Genomic DNA, 19849 nt, shown 5'->3' with positions numbered 1-19849 from the left:
GTTGAGTTACCTATGGTATATAAGTGTTTATTCACGCAACAATGTCCTGTTATTAATCCTACCATGAAGAGTGTAAACCCTCTTAAATCACTAAATCTATTTAAAAAAACCGCATCAAAATCTGTTGTGTAGTTTTATGCATATACATACTATAGAAGCGACATTGCTTTATACTGTTTTGCTTCATATTATTATATATATATCGAAATCATAGCGACCTTATATTAATAATTATTTTATTAACAACAACATCCAATCATCCATGCAATATATGTAGAGAGACTGTAACAGTGGTCAATTAGTTTGCATTTGAATATGCCTCAATATGCTAATGAGTGAAACCGCAGCCGCCACTGCGGACACCACACGCTGCGGCCAGGGGGCCTAGCGCGAAGTAAAAACAAAGCAACATTTACGTAGTACTTAATTAGTGTTAAGTTCAATACAATTTGAATCCGAAAATAGATGTCAAAACAAGTTTGCGATAGGAGGCCGAGTTACACGGCCTTTAGAAATAACAATCACGGAAATCAACAAAAGTATTTATTATACATATAAGTATTTACGACATTACGCAAGATGAATAGGCATAAGGTGATAACCAGCGGCAATATTGTCTAGTTATACAAGAATAATTGGACCTGAAACTGAAAGCACTGACTCCTCAGTGAACCAGCAATGGAATCTAGTATACCCGAGCTCCTCGCCTCCACAATCTGATAAGTGAGGGACTCGTGCCAAATAGCCACATTAAAAGCCTCATTATTAATGTCCACTGTCGAGGCGACCAATTAATGTTATCCATGCCCCATGCCGTGCCCATGAATAACTTAGCGGAGCTCTAGCACTGCCGGCATTATTTCATATTACAGTTAAGACTAGTAGCGATAATGGATTTTGAATTTGCGTGATGTCTGGACTTTTCCACTGTCTTTACATAATGGCGTACCTATACAGACCGGGTGTGGTAACTTGTGAATTGGAATCAACTTGTTCCATATTATAACCAAAATAAAAACTTCGGCCAAAACCCAAAGACCTTGTCATTAATTCTACCAGAAACTGTCATCCACGACTTGGCCAAACATGCTCACTTACTAAAAAAACATTCTTATTAAAACGCAATTACAACGTATCCAACACAGGGTCTAAGTTCTCGCGCATGGTTGAAGCCAGACCCTGGATGGTAAATGAATGAAGTTTACTGAGCAGCGGTCGTCTGCCAAGTTGCCAAGTCGTGCGAAGTTGGCCACTTCGCTACAGAACACTGCGGCCACCATTAGTCAGCAGCCGTGTGAACAGGGTACAGGTGCAGCCTTGTTGCTTACTGTTTAGCTAATAGCATGTACAATGTTGGTAATTGCTCCAATACCATCGATGTGTTAAACGAATCGCGATATAGTGGCGTATATATAAATACGTAGATAATTATGCCATGCGCCGGCCTATGATATAGACAAATTATTATTTTGAAAGCTTGTCCCAAGATTTTTTAAATTGTTACGTCATACCGTGTTTAGCATGTTATCTTGTAAGATGTCCGGAGTCAGAAATTTTCTCTTTTCTAATTTGAAACGACAACTAGAATTCTAAAAAAAGGTCCACACGGATACTTAAACCATAATGTATGTTTAAGTAAGTGTCCCTTTTACTTAAGTATCTAATTAATCTGGGTGTCCAAATGAGCGAATAATGAATGAAGATGAATTACAGAGGTAAGGCGAGACGTAAGCTGATAAGCCACCGGCGCTTGACTCGGGCTAGAAACCTTTCCGAGGACACAATGGGTCCGCGCTATTGTGTGATTTCATTAAATATTTCCTTAGCCCTAATGAGAATACTCTTAGAAAACTAATTTTCCGTTAGAATTGACGTTTATTTTTCGCGATCCATCCGATTATCAATACAATTTTAAGACTTAAATTGACTCGAATATACGGTACACTTTTAGAATAGATATAGCTGACTCGGGTGAGGTTACTACGTTTTACTCTAGCGACCGTTCGCACGAATAAGGCTGCGACTATTTTTAGCCGAGTCACCCATCACTTCATATCATACGTAATATGATAATATCTCGCACACGCCACGAAGGCTTTATTCTCCGGAGACAGGGGCGAGATTGGCGCGACTGTCCGTAATCTCATAAGCTGGGAGAGTGCCGACATTGTATCAGCTTGAGTAATGAAATGGTGTTGTCTTTCACATGTCGTGAGGAACGATCTTTGAACGATTGAGAGGTATTGTATTGTATAAGTAATTAAGTATAGCTGTATGTCTCCTGCCTACATAAGCAGGCATTTCCATATATTTATACGATTGGAAAATACAAAATATATAAGTACTCTTGCCCTATTGGGAGACTACTACCCAACTGTTTTCATTAATATTTCTGAGTATATTCAATTTCTGGGTTTTTACTAAGACTTATTACAGAGCTTGGCAGATCTTAAAGAGCGTCGATATGCTATGTTCCATGCGCCGTGGAGCGTGCAGGCGTCATTTCCTTCCTACACGTATTCTTCCTGGTAGCTTTGCCAAGTCTACCGCTAGAGACGTAATAGTCAAGTAACTGTCCCATTTGTAGGCGAGTCTCAGTGGCAAACGGACGCATATATATATTGTAGTAAATCATTTGTATTCAGTGATATACTCGTAGATGGGCTTTATGGCGACTGTGATGAATCTTATCTGCTATTTCAGTTTGTTTTTTTTTGTTATCTTTATCATGAACTGCTAGAGAAAATATACAGCTTTACGACTATAGAAAACGCCTGACTACCAATATGGTAATAGTAGCCATTAGTAGAAAATGAGAATAAATAATCGTCCGTGGGCAGTTGCCCACCAAGCTAAACCGCCCGCCGCAAGCTTGGTCGGGGGATCTCCCCTTTTCAATGGAGGAGTGGCAACACCTTCGCTCCTCCATAATCTTCATCAAAAATAAATAAAAAATAAATAAATAAATAATCTTGTGGTACATAGTAAAATATAGGTACTGTGTTTAATCATTTTATATCAAATCTTGTTACTGTTGTTATGGTATACGGTGGAGAGTATGAGTGGGCGGTCGCCTGGCGCCGCAAGTCTGGCGTCAAGTCTAGACTCAAGACGAAGCCCTATCTCCGTGCCAACTGGTTCACTGATTAAATGTTAACTGATAAATTAATCCATACTTACTGTCCGTAGAACAATGATTAAAATGTTGTTTCATCTTCGTTTCAGGTAAAAAAAAATCGCAATGATATTATGATACCTATATGGTAGGATGGATGGCTTACGGGAAAACCGTATGTGAAGAGAAGCTTTTACAGGATGTCAGCAAAAGCACCAAGCAATTTATGGAATTAAACGAAGTTGTGCAATGAAAATACATTAGCATTTTCAAACAAGAAATTTGATGAACGACAAACAATGGAATGGTTTACTAAACACAGAACAGTAACTTGTCAAAAGAACACTCCAGCCCGATCTCAATAAAGCCTTCAGACGATCTCAATTTTAATTAAGAGAAAACTTCAGGACACTTTATACACTAGTGAAAACTTAATTAACTCTGAGTGCTAGAGTTCACTCATTACTTGTTTATAGTTCTGATGTTTGGTGGCTCGGAGTGGTTGAAGCTAACCAAAGAACGCCTCTGTATTTACTTGTAATGAACCACAATTAACATTTATTGTAAATTGATTAGAGATGGGCCGAAATTCGGTAGACATTCGGTTAAACCGAACTTCGGCAGGTTTAACCGAACTTCGGTATTCGGCCGAAATTCGGTTCAAATGCCGAACATTCGGCATACACCCATTTCTACAATTTTGTATGGAATACAGTGTACGCCATGGAATCGGCGACGTACTTTGTTAGAGGGTCAGTCTACCTGTAATGCTTGGCCACTTTTTGAACGAAAAGGCGAAGAAAACACAGCTGTTAAATAGTAATGTTTCTAAAGAGCGGTGGTAGCTCAGTCGGGTAAACGCCCGCTTTTGACGCCAGAGTTCGGGTTCCAAGCGGGTTCGAATCCCAGCGCTGACAAGTAACTATGAGTTCATTGGAATTTAAGTACAATGTATACAATCACTCTTACAGTGAAGGAAAATTTTGCGAGGAAACCTGCATATTATTATCTAGATTTAGCACATCCAGATATGTGCAACCTGCAGTGGACCAGCGTGGTGGGAAATGGAAGGTAGTTTAGACTTAAAAGGCTCCATTCGAGAGAGCCAAGTGCAGGTACCTGTTAAATACCTACGTAATTAACAAATTAAAATGTATAGAACAGATTCGTTTTTTCGGGATTTCATCGACAATTTATGAAGTTGTTCAATATTTTGGGTACATTTCCCTTTCCCTGCCTTCGGAAGCTTTACTGAGGAAATTCCACCTTGTATATTAGAATTACAAAGGCAACAAATTTTACCGAATGTTCGGCCGAACTTCGGCCGAACTTTTTATATTAACCGAATGTTCGGCCGAAGCCGAACTTCGGTTCAAACCACATTCGGCCCATCACTAAAATTGATTCTAAAAAGTTTAGTTATGTACAGTTCGATAAAAACTTTACAGAATAACTAAAGAAATACGTTTCAAGTATGAATATAACTAGTAGGCTCTTCATTACAGAAGTAAGTGTGTGTCATGTATCTGGTTTTCGCCTTATGAGCTATGACTAGGTTTATTTATCTCCACTGAGACCTGTTATTAACAGAATATGTGAAATACCGATGTAATCTGGCATTCTGCTTCTCTAGTTATGAGTAAAGATATTCATATTATGTACTCCACAAGATGCAGTTTGTTTTCTCAAATGCCGTTGAACATCACACAATTCATTTAAGTTGAACCTCCCGTCGCATCAACTACTGTCGCCTCAAGCCACACCTGCACCGTACACCTCTACTTACAAAACCTACCAACAAAGCCCCACCTCATTTTCCCTCTTATCTCTTATGCTATAAGGGCGCCAGACAACTTTCCTAGTATACAGGTTTTCTACACAGGACAACCTGACTTGTTTAGCTCTAAAAGCGCAATTTTAGACGTCTGCCAGACTTAGTCTAGTCTAGACTAATGCACCGACCCGTTTACACTCGCAGAAATAAGTGCTTAGGGCGCATTAATTGCACGAAAAGTGAAAGTGTTCGGGGAAAGACATTAGCTCGGCCATTAGGGGCAAACGTTCGGACATGGCGAGTCAATTCGATATACATTGCGGTCAAGTCGACCGAATAAATGGTTATTGAAGATGTATTTCATGGGATTTGCGCCCTCAATTGGTTTGGGCCTTATCTACCTATTCAGAAAGCTAGGGCACACTATCTTCCACTTAACTAATTCGGAATAGAAATAAAGACATTTGCATTTTTGGCATCCGTAAAACTCATGCTAGGCAGGCCGACTTTGGAGCTGAAGCTAACATGACGGCCAATGAAATTTCAAGCAAAATGGCGTCCTCGAACAATAAACTCGACGACACGACGCCGGTGTCCATGCATCAGCTGCAAATTGCCACTCGGTACCGCCGTCTGTTGCACTTGCCCCAGACGCCAGACGAGGCAAGTGCCGCATGATCAAACAAGATACAGGAGCCGTGTGTATGTCGCAGGCATTTTGTAAGATCTCGCCGTTTACATACGGCGTCGTCAGTTTACAAATGCTCGCTGTTTTTTAATTTGCCGAAGGCATATTGATAACTCGTTCAATCGTTCTAATTTCGATGTTACTTGCAGTTTTAGGGTGACCATGATAAAACACACTTTGAACTTTGAACAAATGAAACCTGATTTTTTTTCAGGCTTTCAAGTAAGATTTTTTTACTTTTGTTTTCTAAAGTAGGTGATGTGATGTCCTCCACGACGTGTCCGTCGACGGCGACACCTTGTCAGTTCCTGGCATGTGCTCGTACGTGGCTTGCGAAGCCGAACTTGGTCTAAAGTAGGTACCTAAGCAGGTACTACATAAGTTTAAATATTTAATAAAAAGATACATTTTAATAAAAAAACGTAAATAAAATAAACGTAATAGTCATTTACACAAAACAATAAAACTAGGCATTTCCAGATAAAAACAAACACTGGTGCTCGAATGCATTAAACTTAGGAAAACGCTAAACACTTTACTAAACAATTTATGAAGCTCTAAATTAATATCCTGCATATGTCCTCCGTACACCGGGATCTATGGATAACGAACTAGTTTTTAGGTGCGGGATAACCTCAAAAACTTTGTCGTTTGTCTACGGCCTTTTTACTGCTCCTGAACTGTAATAAATGACTTTAAAGTCACAATTATTTGATAAAAATGCTTTTACACTCATAATATTTGCACTGTTTTTAGTATTTACTGAGTCACAGAACCACTATTTGACGCCATTTTTGTTGTCGTGATCAACAGCGCCGCGCGTGGTAGGAACCAGAACTAAATTCTTCAATTTGCCGCGGCATTATGTAAACGGCGTATGGATTGTCAATGAAATGTTTTGGCATATTATAAAATGACACGGCAATATAAAATGCATATTCGGCATATTACAAAACAGCGAGCGTTTGTAAACTGCCGACGCCGTTTGTAAACGGCGAGACCTTACAAAATGCCTGCGACATGTACACTCTACTGTGTAGAGAGCAACTTTTGCATATTATACGCAAGATGATAGCGGTGTATGCTACAGGTACGGCCAGTTTCACAAGTACCTAGGTACTACCTGGCCAAACTACCAACTTCAGAAAATGTTTGCGGGAATTAATAGGCAGTTTGTAAGTTTGACAAGTGTATAGCGACTTAAACAGCTGACTGAAAGCCTATTTTATTCTACTCCTGCAAATACGAGTAATACCTATGCTCAAAATACATAACTCACAATCGTTTGCTTGTTGACTATCAATATCCTGGCACATTTATCTTCATATAGTGAACGACATTATGGTAAAAACTGCCATTCAAATTGTAAGCAAGCCATTATACACCGTCATCACGGCAAGAAACGACCGATCATCAGTCAAGAACCCTTTCGGTGATTCTGACAATGGACTGCGACTGTTTTGGGACAAAATGTTTCGTTATATTTGGATACAACAAATATCGTTTTTATAATCCTGTTTTGAAGAAGAAGAATCGTAAAACTACTCGTATAATCATGATATCGTTCAGTTATCAAACTTCTGCAATATTATCAGTGTAAGGCAGAGAACGGAACGGACATCGGACATTCTACATTTTACATGACATGGTACATAGTTTTACGCCAGGTTAGGCAGCCACAAACATATCGCAGAATGTATATTGTATATAAACAAGCCTCCCCGTAGAAGCCTCCTCGTTGCTCGTTACTGCCGAGAGCACTCCACAGTCTATCGCATCACGAGATAGATATAATGTCGTACAACCTATTCGAGTGGCAAACGCACGATAAAAGGGGTGTTGAAAATTGTACGCCTACATCTATGAGTCTGCCACCTTAGTTTCTTACGGCACATAACTTTTTGAATAGGTTTTTTTGGTTGAAATACAACTATCAGCCTCTTCTTCTGTCGTGTGAATGCAGCTATACAGGCTGGAATTTTAACAGTGAACCTCCAGAAGGCAGAGGAAAAAATTTCAGCTTTTCCGTTGGTGTTATAATGAAAGTTGCTAAGTATGACGGATGCAACGACACCCATAATCGTCTACTACTGGTCACAGATCTCTTCCAAGGAGCGCTACAGCCCTCTATCCTCGGCCTTCCTCATCCAGCCACTACTGATCAGTTGTTATAAACAAACTTTTTACCTATGTATATGTTATTTATAAATATTGGCGCCCACAGCCCCGTGGTATCTGCAGCCTCACACTCGAGCGGCGCTCGTTAGCTCGTCGAGATCGAGTCGAGAGTCGATCCGCGAGTCACTGTCGCGGTCGAGGGCCACACGCGCAGTGTTGGCGCGAGCTGTCGAGAGTATCGGGTGAAAAGGGTTGCGGTACGCGGGTGGAGATGTGGATAATAGAGAAGATCGTTGTTTTTCTTGCTGGGAAGGTTATTTATAACCATACCTACATAACAAGATATGTAAGATAGTTAATCGATATCCCTCTCCTGAACCTTTTACATAAAGAAATAAAGAATAAAACAATAATAATAATAGAATTTCCTGGAGTAACTGGAGTGAATGAGGGTATAGAGGATAGGGAAAAAAATGGCACAAAACCGACCTTAAATAAAGATAACGCTAAGAGAAAGGAGACTAAAACACCTAAGATTAACAGCCGTCGACACGGCAAAAGCACCGCTATCCTCACAGCCTCATTTGTACATATCAGTGTAAATAATATCCGCACGATTCTCTCGCTAAGCCAGAGATACGCGGCGCGGCGGTGTGTGGCGCGATAGCTGCATTCAGCCGCCCTGAATACGCATTCACTGCATCAATGGCCGCCATGATGGCACCGCCCTTTCCCGCCTGAAGAGACGGCTGCAAGTTATTTGTATACACGCCTTTTGAATCTGTCCGTCCATGTACAATACTGTACATGTACATCTATGGTTAAGTTATTTATGGTGTAAATTTTAATATTTGTACTGGCGTCAACGCGTCAGAGTGTTGAAACTATGCTGGATTACCGTTTGCTTCGAGTTTTATTACGATTATCGGTGCCAGATAGATGACGAAGAATAAAGAGAGAGGAGTTTACCCGTAGATTTAACAATATCAAAGCTTAAACTTTTAAACAACGATGCAGAATGAAAAACAACCTGGAAAAGCTCTTCGGTTACTAATAATAGCCACCTAATCAAAATTTATCCGAGAAAAGCTGATAAAACAACAAAAGCTGCAAAATCCCGACCCACGCTACGTTTCAAAAGCCATATTGCACAGTAAACCAATAAGCAGTGACTTCAAACAGGCAGGTAGAGGGAGGGTTACTCTATACTGACGAAAAACGATCGAACGAGAGCTGTCGTGCAATCGGCTCGTTTAATACCACGAGATAGAGTCGTGGCGCGGACAGCAGCGCTCCGAAACTTCGTCTTTCGTCATATAGAGTGACCCCCTGGTCGCAGGGGTGATACCGAATTTGCGCTTTCAGTTTATAAATAGAACACGTTCGTTTATTATGTATGTGTGTCGCACACTCGCACTCCAGCCCGCAGGAACCAATGAAGCGGGAGGTTTTCAAACCTGACTGAGGTACAGTGTAGGCAATTATGTAGAGAATAAATTGATATAAGTAGCACATTACATTCTGGTGTTGATGGAGGAGCGGAGTTTTATGAAATGGGTGAGGCAAACTCTGAATACCTATCGCTTATGAAATCTTGAGACATGTTATAATTTGATGAGACATATAGAACCGAAAATAACGTGCCCAGAAATGCGCTTCTGCTGCCATATGCAAGAGATAGTCGTCACGTTTATGAATAGGTATACCATACTGATATGCAAGTAAAAATTCAAATAGCTTAATAATTCAGAGAACTCGCCCCTCAATTTCAAACACAAATCCGTGTCAACAACATAGTTTAGTCATGAATAAAGTATTCACTACACTTCCGTAGGTACACTGTGCGAGATATTTGCCGGAGGGTCGCACCCTCGGATGGATGTTGACGCAAAATTAGTGTAGCCAGTGCGTGCACTCCCACTTTACGAACAATTTAAGCCAGCCACAGCTCTATGGCGTTGGTTTAGAGGTGCCTAGTAACACCCGTATTCGTCGGTAGGTCGGAGTGGGTACGCTGTGTGGTAATATAACCGGCAGTGCAGAGTGGAAGCTACTGCGCGCCGTCAAAGGATTCCCTTTCGCCACTTCACTACACTTATTATTGGTTTGTTACTGAATCTGTGTGTACTGAAGGCTGGAAGATTGTGAGAGAAACATCTCATTACTTCTTTGTTAAAAGCAAATCATTTCAGTCTTATACACTTTCAGAACTTTTTTTTTTAAGTCGAATCAATACCCCTTCTGCCAATGTGGAGTTGATGTCCACCTTCATGTACTCGTAGTAGGTATTGAGAACGACCAATAATGATATTGCTGCCTGAAGGTATAGCTGCAAAATGATAGGATTCTGATTTGATGAGCTATAAATCTGCAGATTCATATCTACTCAATTTCTCCTTGTACGAAAAAGAATAAAAATACTTTAAAACACCCGGTACAACTTATCGACAACGTCACTGAGCATGCTCAGTCAATAAGAACACATTTAGTTCATACTTCTAGCGAAATAAAACTTGAAATATCAGAGCACACACCTAATATAAAAATGTTGTGAATATCTGTGCAGGTTTCATGGCGCGGTCTAGACACCATACATCAGCGGGACAGCTGTATCGCCGCTGAGACAGGGAGCGCATCGGAAGCGGTACAGAAATATAGGAAGGATTGAACTGTCATACAGCGCGTCTCATCCCCGTTTGTACGTGCTTTATAGGGTGGTTCTGTAATGTGATTTATTATGATTTGCTTGTTTATTTGAACATTTCAACAACCTTATTCATACGAGTAACTTATAGGCATTACATTATAAACTTTTTTTTAAATAAGCTACATCCCTTTAAACTAGTGATAACGGTGTAATGCCACCATTTTATACCATTTACGCGTATATAGCCTTGAAATTAAAACCGATATATCAAGAACATAGGCCACTGGGCATTGTAAACGGTTCGGCGACTTTGATATGTGTATGTGCAGTGCGCTTTATAATAACACATAAACAAAACAAAGGCATTGTCCACATATTTACAGACGGAAATAACATCGCAAGTTGTATTTTAAATGTAAATTCAAAGTGTCAGGACAGTTTTTGTTCCAGTAGTGGTGCAAGCGCGCGGACTGACGCGCGGCAGATTTACGACCGCGGGCTCCATTTCAAAATGGCTGCCCTAATTTATGTGCGGCTGTTTAGATAAAACCTTTTTACCCCGGAATACAACTGAAATATTTGAAGATAATTTACGATGGCACAGATTTCTGACTATGTTAGTCAATAAGCCGCGTTTCTTACGCCACTAATAAATTTCATAAATCCAGGTGTAGCACATTGTGCTTTGTTAACGTAAAAAAACAGCGGTTAGACTATTGGACGAATTTTGCATCGGACTATTTATTATGTTTTAAATTGGGGTATACTGGCCGCAAAAACAAGTTGAATTAGGAAAAGGGGTCTAAATAAATAAATTTAGGTTATTCCAATAGAAAAAAACCGGCCAAGTGCGAGTCGGGCTCGCGCACAAAGGGTTCCGTAGCAGCAAAATTACAGTTAAATCAACCTATCTCAAAAACTATAAGAGATACTTTGATCAAACCAAAAATCGTTGAAAGAGTTAATTAGCATGCATCACCTCTATTTTTTTTAGAATTTTATACCCCGTAGTTATAAAAATAGAGGGGGGGGGACATACTTTTTACGACTTTGAGAGCTGATATCTCAAAAACCGTTCACTTTAAGAAAAATGTTTTTTAGAAAACTTTATATCATTTTAAAAGACCTTTCCATTGATACCCCACACGGGTATGTACATCGAAAAAAAAAAATTCATCCCTCAGTTACATGTATGGGGGGCCCCACCCCCAATTCTTTTTTTTACTATTTAGTGTCATATTTTTGTAGCGGTTCATACAACACATATTCCCATCAAATTTCATCACTGTAGTACTTATAGTTTCCGAGTAAATCGGCTGTGACAGACGGACAGACGGACAGACGGACATGACGAAACTATAAGGGTTCCGTTTTTGCCATTTTGGCTACGGAACCCTAAAAACGGCTCTACATTTTACTAGTTTCTTTAGTATAATACACGGTCGGCTCGTCCTCGCTAGCTTACAAAAAAGCGTCGATTCAACAAATTGACAAACACATCTGTACTCCTCGTCCTATTTTCTGTGTATCCTTTTCAGGTTTCGTTTTTATTTTTGCGTACATTTTCGTAACATTTTTCTGTAGGGATTTGTAGCCATTCACAAAGAAATCTGAAAAAGACCTCCTTAGTCTGTAAGCATCAGATAGAAAGATTACAGAATACGAATTGCCAACGCTACACCACATAAGAGCTTCACGCCTGCGGTACGAAGAAAGAAAATCACGTTCAGCAATTGCTGCAGGTGCCACTTGACACGCGAGATAAAGTGAGAGTGAAGGAGATGGCATGACGTCAGTTAACATTTTAATTTCGTCCCAAATTGGCAGCGTTTCCCGGCGAGGCGCGATTAGAGCGAGCCACGTCGAGCCACGTCGCGCGTCTCTCGCGACAAAATGAAGTCGAACGTCCCCTGAAGATATCTCGTTAATGTGTTTTAAAGTGGGCCTCGTAAACGATTTCATTTTGAGCCGAAGCTACGTTTACTTCACTAAGCTATACTCTGTAGCTCGAATCTTTGTAGGCTGACATCGATATACATATAAAAGTTAAAACGATAATTTGTTATATTTTTATTTTCAAACACCGTATACTTAATGCATATAAAAGAAATGCATTATCTGCGGAACTCTATATACACAAACTATAATGTGCTTTGCCCACCTTATGACGCATTTACCAAAATAATCAGATTAGGTCCTATATGCAGAGTAAAGCTTCAGTACCATTTCTCCCTCACATACTTTACATAGCGTTGGTGGGAATGGGCCGAGTATTAGCCGAGGTCGATAAGACAAAGCGTTCAGAGCCGACGCACGAATTACTCCGATGCCAGTTTAGCTTCGACCTAGAACTGGGGCAGCCGAAATGTTACAGGATTTTATAGCATTAGGGTATTGGAGATTCCGAATTTCCGAACTACCATTTTGATTACTTGTTTTTTTCGTAACTGTAATAGCCTTTTATTGAGTCAATTTAGGAATTGAATTTAAGAAAATACATTTTAAAGAGACAAAATCTGTAACCATTCTCAAAGAGAAAAAGAAAAAACTTTAGTAGTAAAAGCTGCTACGCCACGCCGTAGCATCGTAGCGCTACGAGATGCTACGAATTCCGTAGCAACGACTACGACATCTTCAGGAAACAACAACGTACAAAGTGGTTTTACAAATAAATTGAACTGAAAATCAATTTCGGTAGTTTTTTTAATATGTATTTTATCAAATTTTCCCAGAAGGCCATATTACTTACTACTAAACTTACCTTATAAGGTGGTGATATAGGTAGTCTACATAATAAGCACACTTAGGTACTTGATGGCTGATTATGTTATTCTTACCTGAACATAAATAAAGTACATTATTTTTCATACATGCGTTTACCCCTAATAAAATGAAAGTTATAATTAATTCACAATGTTTCCCCATACTCATGATTGATTCAATATACTATTATTTATTAATAAGTTTATACTCCTCCCTCCCTATGATAAATCCATCAATCAATACTCAATTTGATGGATCACATGATTGATAAGTTTATTTAATAGGTAGATGTATATGTATACCTCATGTAATGTCTATAAATACAAAGTCTTATACCGCAGGGGATAAACGTTTCCTTATTGCTGCCGTCACTAAGGCCGAAATGAGCAGAGATAAAATACATACAATACATTTACTGTGGAAGGTTTCCCCGAATATGTGATGGAGGATCTAGCTGTTGCTATGGCATTTAAAATCTATGTATTTATTACAGGGAAATATTAGGAAACTGGGTGCAAAAATGTGCTTTCCTTGAGAGAAGCTTCATCCTTTATATGTCCGGCGCACCCTGCGACAAATTATCTGACAGGCTCACCCTTTTAGCATGGTGACAAGGTGACAAATTCTAGTTCAGCCAAATTTTTAGTCACCGACACGCTAGCGGTGTCCACCAACCCGCACTGGGCCAGCGTGGTGGACTAGGCCTAAAACCCTTTCTTCATTGGAAGGAGACCCGTGCCCCAGCAGTGGGGACGTGATGGGTCGTGATGATGACACGCTAGGAAGAAGATTATATTGATGAGTAATGCAAGTAGCGTACTTGACACCAATCCATTGTGAAAAAAACAAACTCCTTCTTTTGGAAGTTTCCCAACGTAGGGTTCATGTCAATAATTGGCTATTAATAGAAGGCACGTTTTTCTCCCAAGCCGAGAACCTTCAAGTAATTTCTAAGTTGATCACAAAATTTACACTGAGAAGCCCTCGGGGCTACTTGTTTGTGTCTGAATGAAAATTAACTTTCCACGGGCTCCGGACTTGTCTGAATTACAAACTTCCAAATAAATTATAAACTTTTAGTTTTTATGCTACATGTTTTATAATTTGTATTTAAAACGTGTGGTATTTGTGACATTGTAGCTCATTTGAAACCATTATGGGGGTTTAGTCTAGTCTATATCTATAGTTACTATCCCGAAGCATTTTAAATGGTATAAACAAACCAGTATTAATTATATCTTGTCTACACCAGAAAAATAACAAGCGATCATTAGCAGATAACCTCTACAATACACACATCGTCCATCCCGCTCAGATAGTTGATGTCGGTGTGGGAGTGAAAGTGACAGGTGCAGGGGGAGACAGGCATTTGTCTTCCGTGTCCCACGTGAGGGACGGCGCGGGGAATGTGTCCGACACGTTAATAAGAACAAGACACAGGGCCTTGCCCCCGCTCAGTCGCGTGCGGACACTTCGTAATGCGTATACTAGGAGACATCTGAGTAGACCAATGCGCAGAGGATGTTTTGAAAATGAAAATGAATGTATCATAATAGAAGCTGCTCTTATTTAAAATGCAACTTTTTGTTCTTCTACTATAATGCGATGTGTATGCGTAGGTGGACACAAGTGTCCTGGAACGTCATACAGCTTGCAGTAACGCGGATATTCTTCAATATACTCCGTAAAGAGTATATTGAAGAATATCCGCGTATATACAGGGTGATTGGAAAGTCGATGTATTTCTTTAAATGGGTTGTAGTCGAACTCATTTCCAGTCGATTGAACCCCATAATGCATTATCCGAAAATCAACCATTTCTGAGTTATTGAAGTTTTAAGTATTTTTAGGAATTTTGCCAAAATGTATGTTTAAAAGCAAAATATTAAAAATAATAAGGATTTTTTAAATACTTTTTTGATTATTTTGCATTGGTGACACGTTAGTCAACTAATCATAATCATTAATTGCGCAATATTTTACTTAATTTAGTCACAGTGCTTCAAAATAGTTGAAATGTTAAGAAAGGTGAAAACAAAAAAGCTAAATTTAAAAAGAATTTTATCTGTAAATTTTTCGGCGCATTTAATGATTATGATTAGTTGACTAAGGTGTCACCGATGCAAAACAATCAAAAAAGTATTTAAAAAATCCTTATTTTTTGAAATATTTTGCTTTTAAACGTACATTTTGGCGAAATTCCTAAAAAAACTTAAAACTTCAATAACTCAGAAATGGTTGACTTTCGGATAATGCATTATGGGGTTCAATCGACTGGAAATGAGTTCGACTACAACCCATTTAAAGGAATACATCGACTTACCAATCACCCTGTATAAGCATATATAAGTTTGACTTGTAGGGCTGTACTGCCACTAGATAGAGGAGTACTCTGCTATTGGCAAGTTTTCATAATTACTGCTAGCGCCTGCCTAGATGTTGCCTGTAGGAATGTGGCACATAAAAGTTACATTGTTTGCAAACCTAATCTAACCGAAGTTAATAAAAAAGTAGTTCAGAAATTACTCTGCACAACCCCATATGGATCACAATTACAAGTTACGTAGAACACGAAGCCAACAACAGATTAATCAGATAACAACGTTAGCAATTAATCAATTACCCACCGTCCGACACCCAACTCAGCACATCCGTCAGCAAGTTACGAGGGAATGGCCAGCGCTTAGACAACAACTGAAACTGCTGAAAGTGAGCAAGTGTAGTTAAACCTAACTCCGCCGTCTGGGCAGAGATGCAATATCGTAGCGAGCCCCGATTAAACGAACGGCCATCTTATTTCGGATCTGCCCGAGGCCTGACCTTTATCTACAGTGTGAGGGAATAGGTAGAGAGAATGGACCCGAAAATTTAACGGCCAAGATATGTAACGATTTCTTTATGAAGGGTTTATTTATGTTTATAGTTATTGATGAATTTTCAAAAGTTATCAGGTGGACGTGGATAATACTTTTAGCACTAGCTAAAAGTATTCTCTACCGGTCAACCTGTAGTAGGTTTAGGAGCAGAATTAAATAATCCGGTTCTAAAGCAGTCAATTATACACTTTGTGAAAACACAAGGCTTGATTATAATAATTGTATGCCTGATAATAAATTTTATAACTAGGTAGATTTTGACAAGGAAAAAAAAACATTCATAGCCCATTTAGTCCGAAGAATAAGCCTAATACACATTTGATGGCCGTAGAGTGGGGCCTAGATCATCCCAACGTTAGAGGTCTATCAAAAGCTGAAGAGCTAAAAGGGCCCCGCGGGACCAATGGAGGCGAAATCACAAAATGGAGGGTTTCCGGAAGGCTGAAGAAGAAAAGGTTTATTATCTTAATCTTTTCTCATTCCCAGCTATCTCGTTACGTTGCGGCTACTTTTATATGTTACGTAGATAAGTATTGTTGCTCACATCAGGAACAAAACACAAAAAGTTAAATATGAAATGAACAAACCAACTGTGTTTAATGTTAAGGTAACTGAGAATCGTAAAGCCCCCTGCGATGGCACCAGGGCCTGCATGCCGTTAACCCTCGGGGCGCGACCACTAAAAGAGGTTAATAGCACAATGTTTAGGAAAGGGCCCCCGTGCCATGGGCCTGCCATACATCAAACAAAACAGGGTTATTTTATTTTAAGTTCATCTCAATTAAAAGTAATTAAACCGCGCTTTCCTTTTTGTTCCCATATCACAGGGAATCCTAGTTTGAGTAACAGGTTTATATTTAATTACTTTTACATAATTAGCTGGACATAGGCCTCTTCAATATATATGCGGTACAACACTGTGTCCTCAGACTTCCTCATGCAGCCACAACCTGGATTTGATATAATTAGCAGTGCATTGACATGTCAATCGATAAATGGAGAGTTGTTTTAAAACCAACCCATTATTTTTATTCTGTAAAATTATATCATAGTTAAAAATAATTATTTTCATTATCAACTCAATCTGTTAGATTAGCTGCGAAATAAATAAGAATGTTATTTGCTTTTATCCAAAACTTAACATTTCTTGCAAGCCGCTTGACACCACATAGCAAAGCACACTCTCCCTATAAATAAACCGTCACTTATTACCACAATATCATACAAAATACAAATACCATAAATATAAAAAAGTTGTAAGTACTATATCTAACTACTGCAACACTGGTAAAATTTAAACAATATGTCCCACCCACCTTAGTTGGATTGGAATAAGAACTAACAGGGGAAAATAAGCTAGATGCTTGCCGATTTCCGATAGGAGATGGTAACCAAAGAAAAAGAACAAGACTAAAATCTAATCCAACCAACGAGGAATGAGTGCAACAATGCGCGCCTGCATTTCCTTTACAATATTATATTATTAACGATATGAAACGTATTCCGAGTGTCGTAACATTGCTGACAAAGAATCGCCCCCGAGTGACACCGCCGCAATACGGCCCTCGCGCCATCTCACGGCTGGCAGCGACAACACACGCGTAGCTACAACCTCTTTTCTAGAAAACTATGGAGCTTTTCCAATACCGGTGTCACTACGGCCCAAATGAGAGTGCAAACCTACATCTTTTGAGTAAATTCAGAGAGTATTTCAATTCGCCGTACAGGAAACAAAACCTAAACACCGACTCCAGCAATCATCGGCACTTCATTAACCTTAAAACGCTTATAAGTATCCTATCTAACGAATGAACCCCTAACACTTCTTTAATATTAAAACCTACAGCTGTACATACAATGGTTAGTGGTGAGTTCTGACCTGTGTGTGGTGTGGTGATACCAGGCGGTGTTGTGGCAGACGACACTCGCGACACGACTGCGGGCCCCAGCGGCCGGGGAGCACTGCCGCCCCCGCCGCTCGCCGCCCCCGCCCCCGCTGCGCGAGCCGCCTGCGCCCCGACATAACCTAACCCCATTCGAGTTGACGGACAAAGATTAGCAAAGGTCATAGATGCGATAAATGGAACGTGTAGTGTTTGGAAGAATGCCCGTGAAAATCCACGTTCTATGTTAGTAGTAGAAGTAGAAAAGTATCCGAAATAGGGAAGTAGACGAGGGCTCCTGAAGGATACCAACTATTTTCCTATGGGAGAAGATATTGTAAAGTATTAACTTCCATAATCATCAATAAGAAAACTCTTTTAATTTTGTTTAAAACGTTGAGAACACAAGAAATAACAAAACTACAGATATTATGCCGCTTAACTTGTGACTTGTGAACCATTAAGAAAGAAGCTAGCCCTTTCAGCCAAGAGTCAGTCTGAAAATGTAGCATAGAAAGTGGAAACTGATGAAAAACATCAGACAATTTGATCGGGCATCTACCATTTTCCGATAATCTGTAATAAACGCTACGTGTCCTATCTGTGGCCACCTCCTCTACAGCATTTCCCAATACCGTGCGCCGGGCGCTCGCCGGATCCCATTAGAATAACACAGCGAGCCCGGCCGCTCCGGGGAAGCCTCCAGAAGTCCCGGGGAACTCTGCCCACCGCCCGAGTGGCCGGGGTGACGCTGCTCGGAGGTTAAACACATCAGGACGCCGTTGTTAATGATAATGAATGGTTATGTTATGTTAATGATGGGTTAGGAAAATTGTTTTACATCATTTCGTATAATATGGTAGGACAAGGTTTTCTTTGTTCAGTTCGCTTTGCGTTAAAAGGTTTTCCCCAATTCAGATATGAAAGTGTAGCCTTTGGCACTGCCAAGTTTCTGGGAGGCCACTGTAAGTGACTGTGTGACTAATCGGTTCCCGCGTAGGTGCTTCAGTATACGGGCGTTACCACAAAAACTTAAGACAGTATTTAACAAATGTTTAGCGCTGTCAAACGCTTACAAAATCTAACAAATTTTGATTTAGACACCTGTTAAACAGTGTTTAAAGTTTTTTGTGGTACCTACGTCTCTTTATTCCTCGTGTGAGCGCCGCGGACAGGTGGGTGGGACCGCGAGGCGGATGCCACGCTCGTGGACAGCGGCAAGATGTCGCGAAAACTTTCAAAATCTTACGTAAAACGTTTTACGTAATAACCGAGCGCAGATGACCTGGACCGTTTCACATTTAGCCTCTGTTACAGAGTAGCAAATTTTGTCTTATGAGAAGAGAGCCAGAGAAGAAGCCAACAATATTTATGTAGCTACTCACTAGAAATCAAGTTATGCCCCCTGATGGAGGTATACAACGGTTTTAACATCGATGTAGAGAATCACTATGTAACTAATGAATCATACCCTAATGGTATACATATATTGCATTATTGTTTTTTTTTCATAAATATTATTTCAATAGAAGAATATAGCTACTTTCATGGAGGTAGTGTTGTACGTATATTCAACGATTCTTAACGACAAGGTAACTTTCCATTTGCCTTTGAAGTCCAACTAAATTTGGACTGATTCTAAGAAGCCGAGCTGAAAACTCTGAAAAGGTACATTGCGAAATTTCGTAAGGTTAAAAGTGGAAAGTTTTATGAAAGAAATGGCTGCATAATTGAAGCGTTGTAAACGTCGAGATCCCCCAGAAGTTTCCAGAACATAATGAGATCTTCAGTTTCAGCATGCTGTCGCTAAACTTCTCAGTGTGGAAAAGTCACAGCGTTTTTGTAAAATATACAGGGTGATTGGTAAGTCGATGTATTCCTTTAAATGGGTTATAGTCGAAGGCATTTCCAGTCGATTGAACCCCATAATGCATTATCCGAAAGTCAACCATTTCTGAGTTATTTAAGTTTTAAGTTTTTTTATA

At 39.7% G+C, this 19849-nt stretch overlaps 1 protein-coding gene across 5 annotated transcripts in view; it reads right to left on the bottom strand.

Moving 5' to 3' along the window:
* Positions 1–19849, bottom strand: part of LOC105384949 (stress-activated protein kinase JNK) — an 86954-nt gene that overhangs the window by 60611 nt on the left and 6494 nt on the right. The window contains exon 1 of one of the 5 annotated variants that reach the window (XM_048625957.1): positions 17861–17949. The exons of the other annotated variants lie outside the window; for them this stretch is intronic. The gene's annotated coding sequence lies outside the window, so the exon portion shown is untranslated. Of the gene's footprint in view, positions 1–17860; positions 17950–19849 lie in introns of those variants that run through there. 5 annotated transcript variants of the gene reach the window in all.

The sequence above is a fragment of the Plutella xylostella genome, chromosome 3 (genome assembly GCF_932276165.1).
Source record: "Plutella xylostella chromosome 3, ilPluXylo3.1, whole genome shotgun sequence".
Taxonomy (NCBI): Eukaryota; Metazoa; Arthropoda; class Insecta; order Lepidoptera; family Plutellidae; genus Plutella; species Plutella xylostella.
The sequence above is the reverse complement of the archived record's forward strand: the minus strand, read 5'-3'. Positions and strand labels throughout refer to the sequence as shown.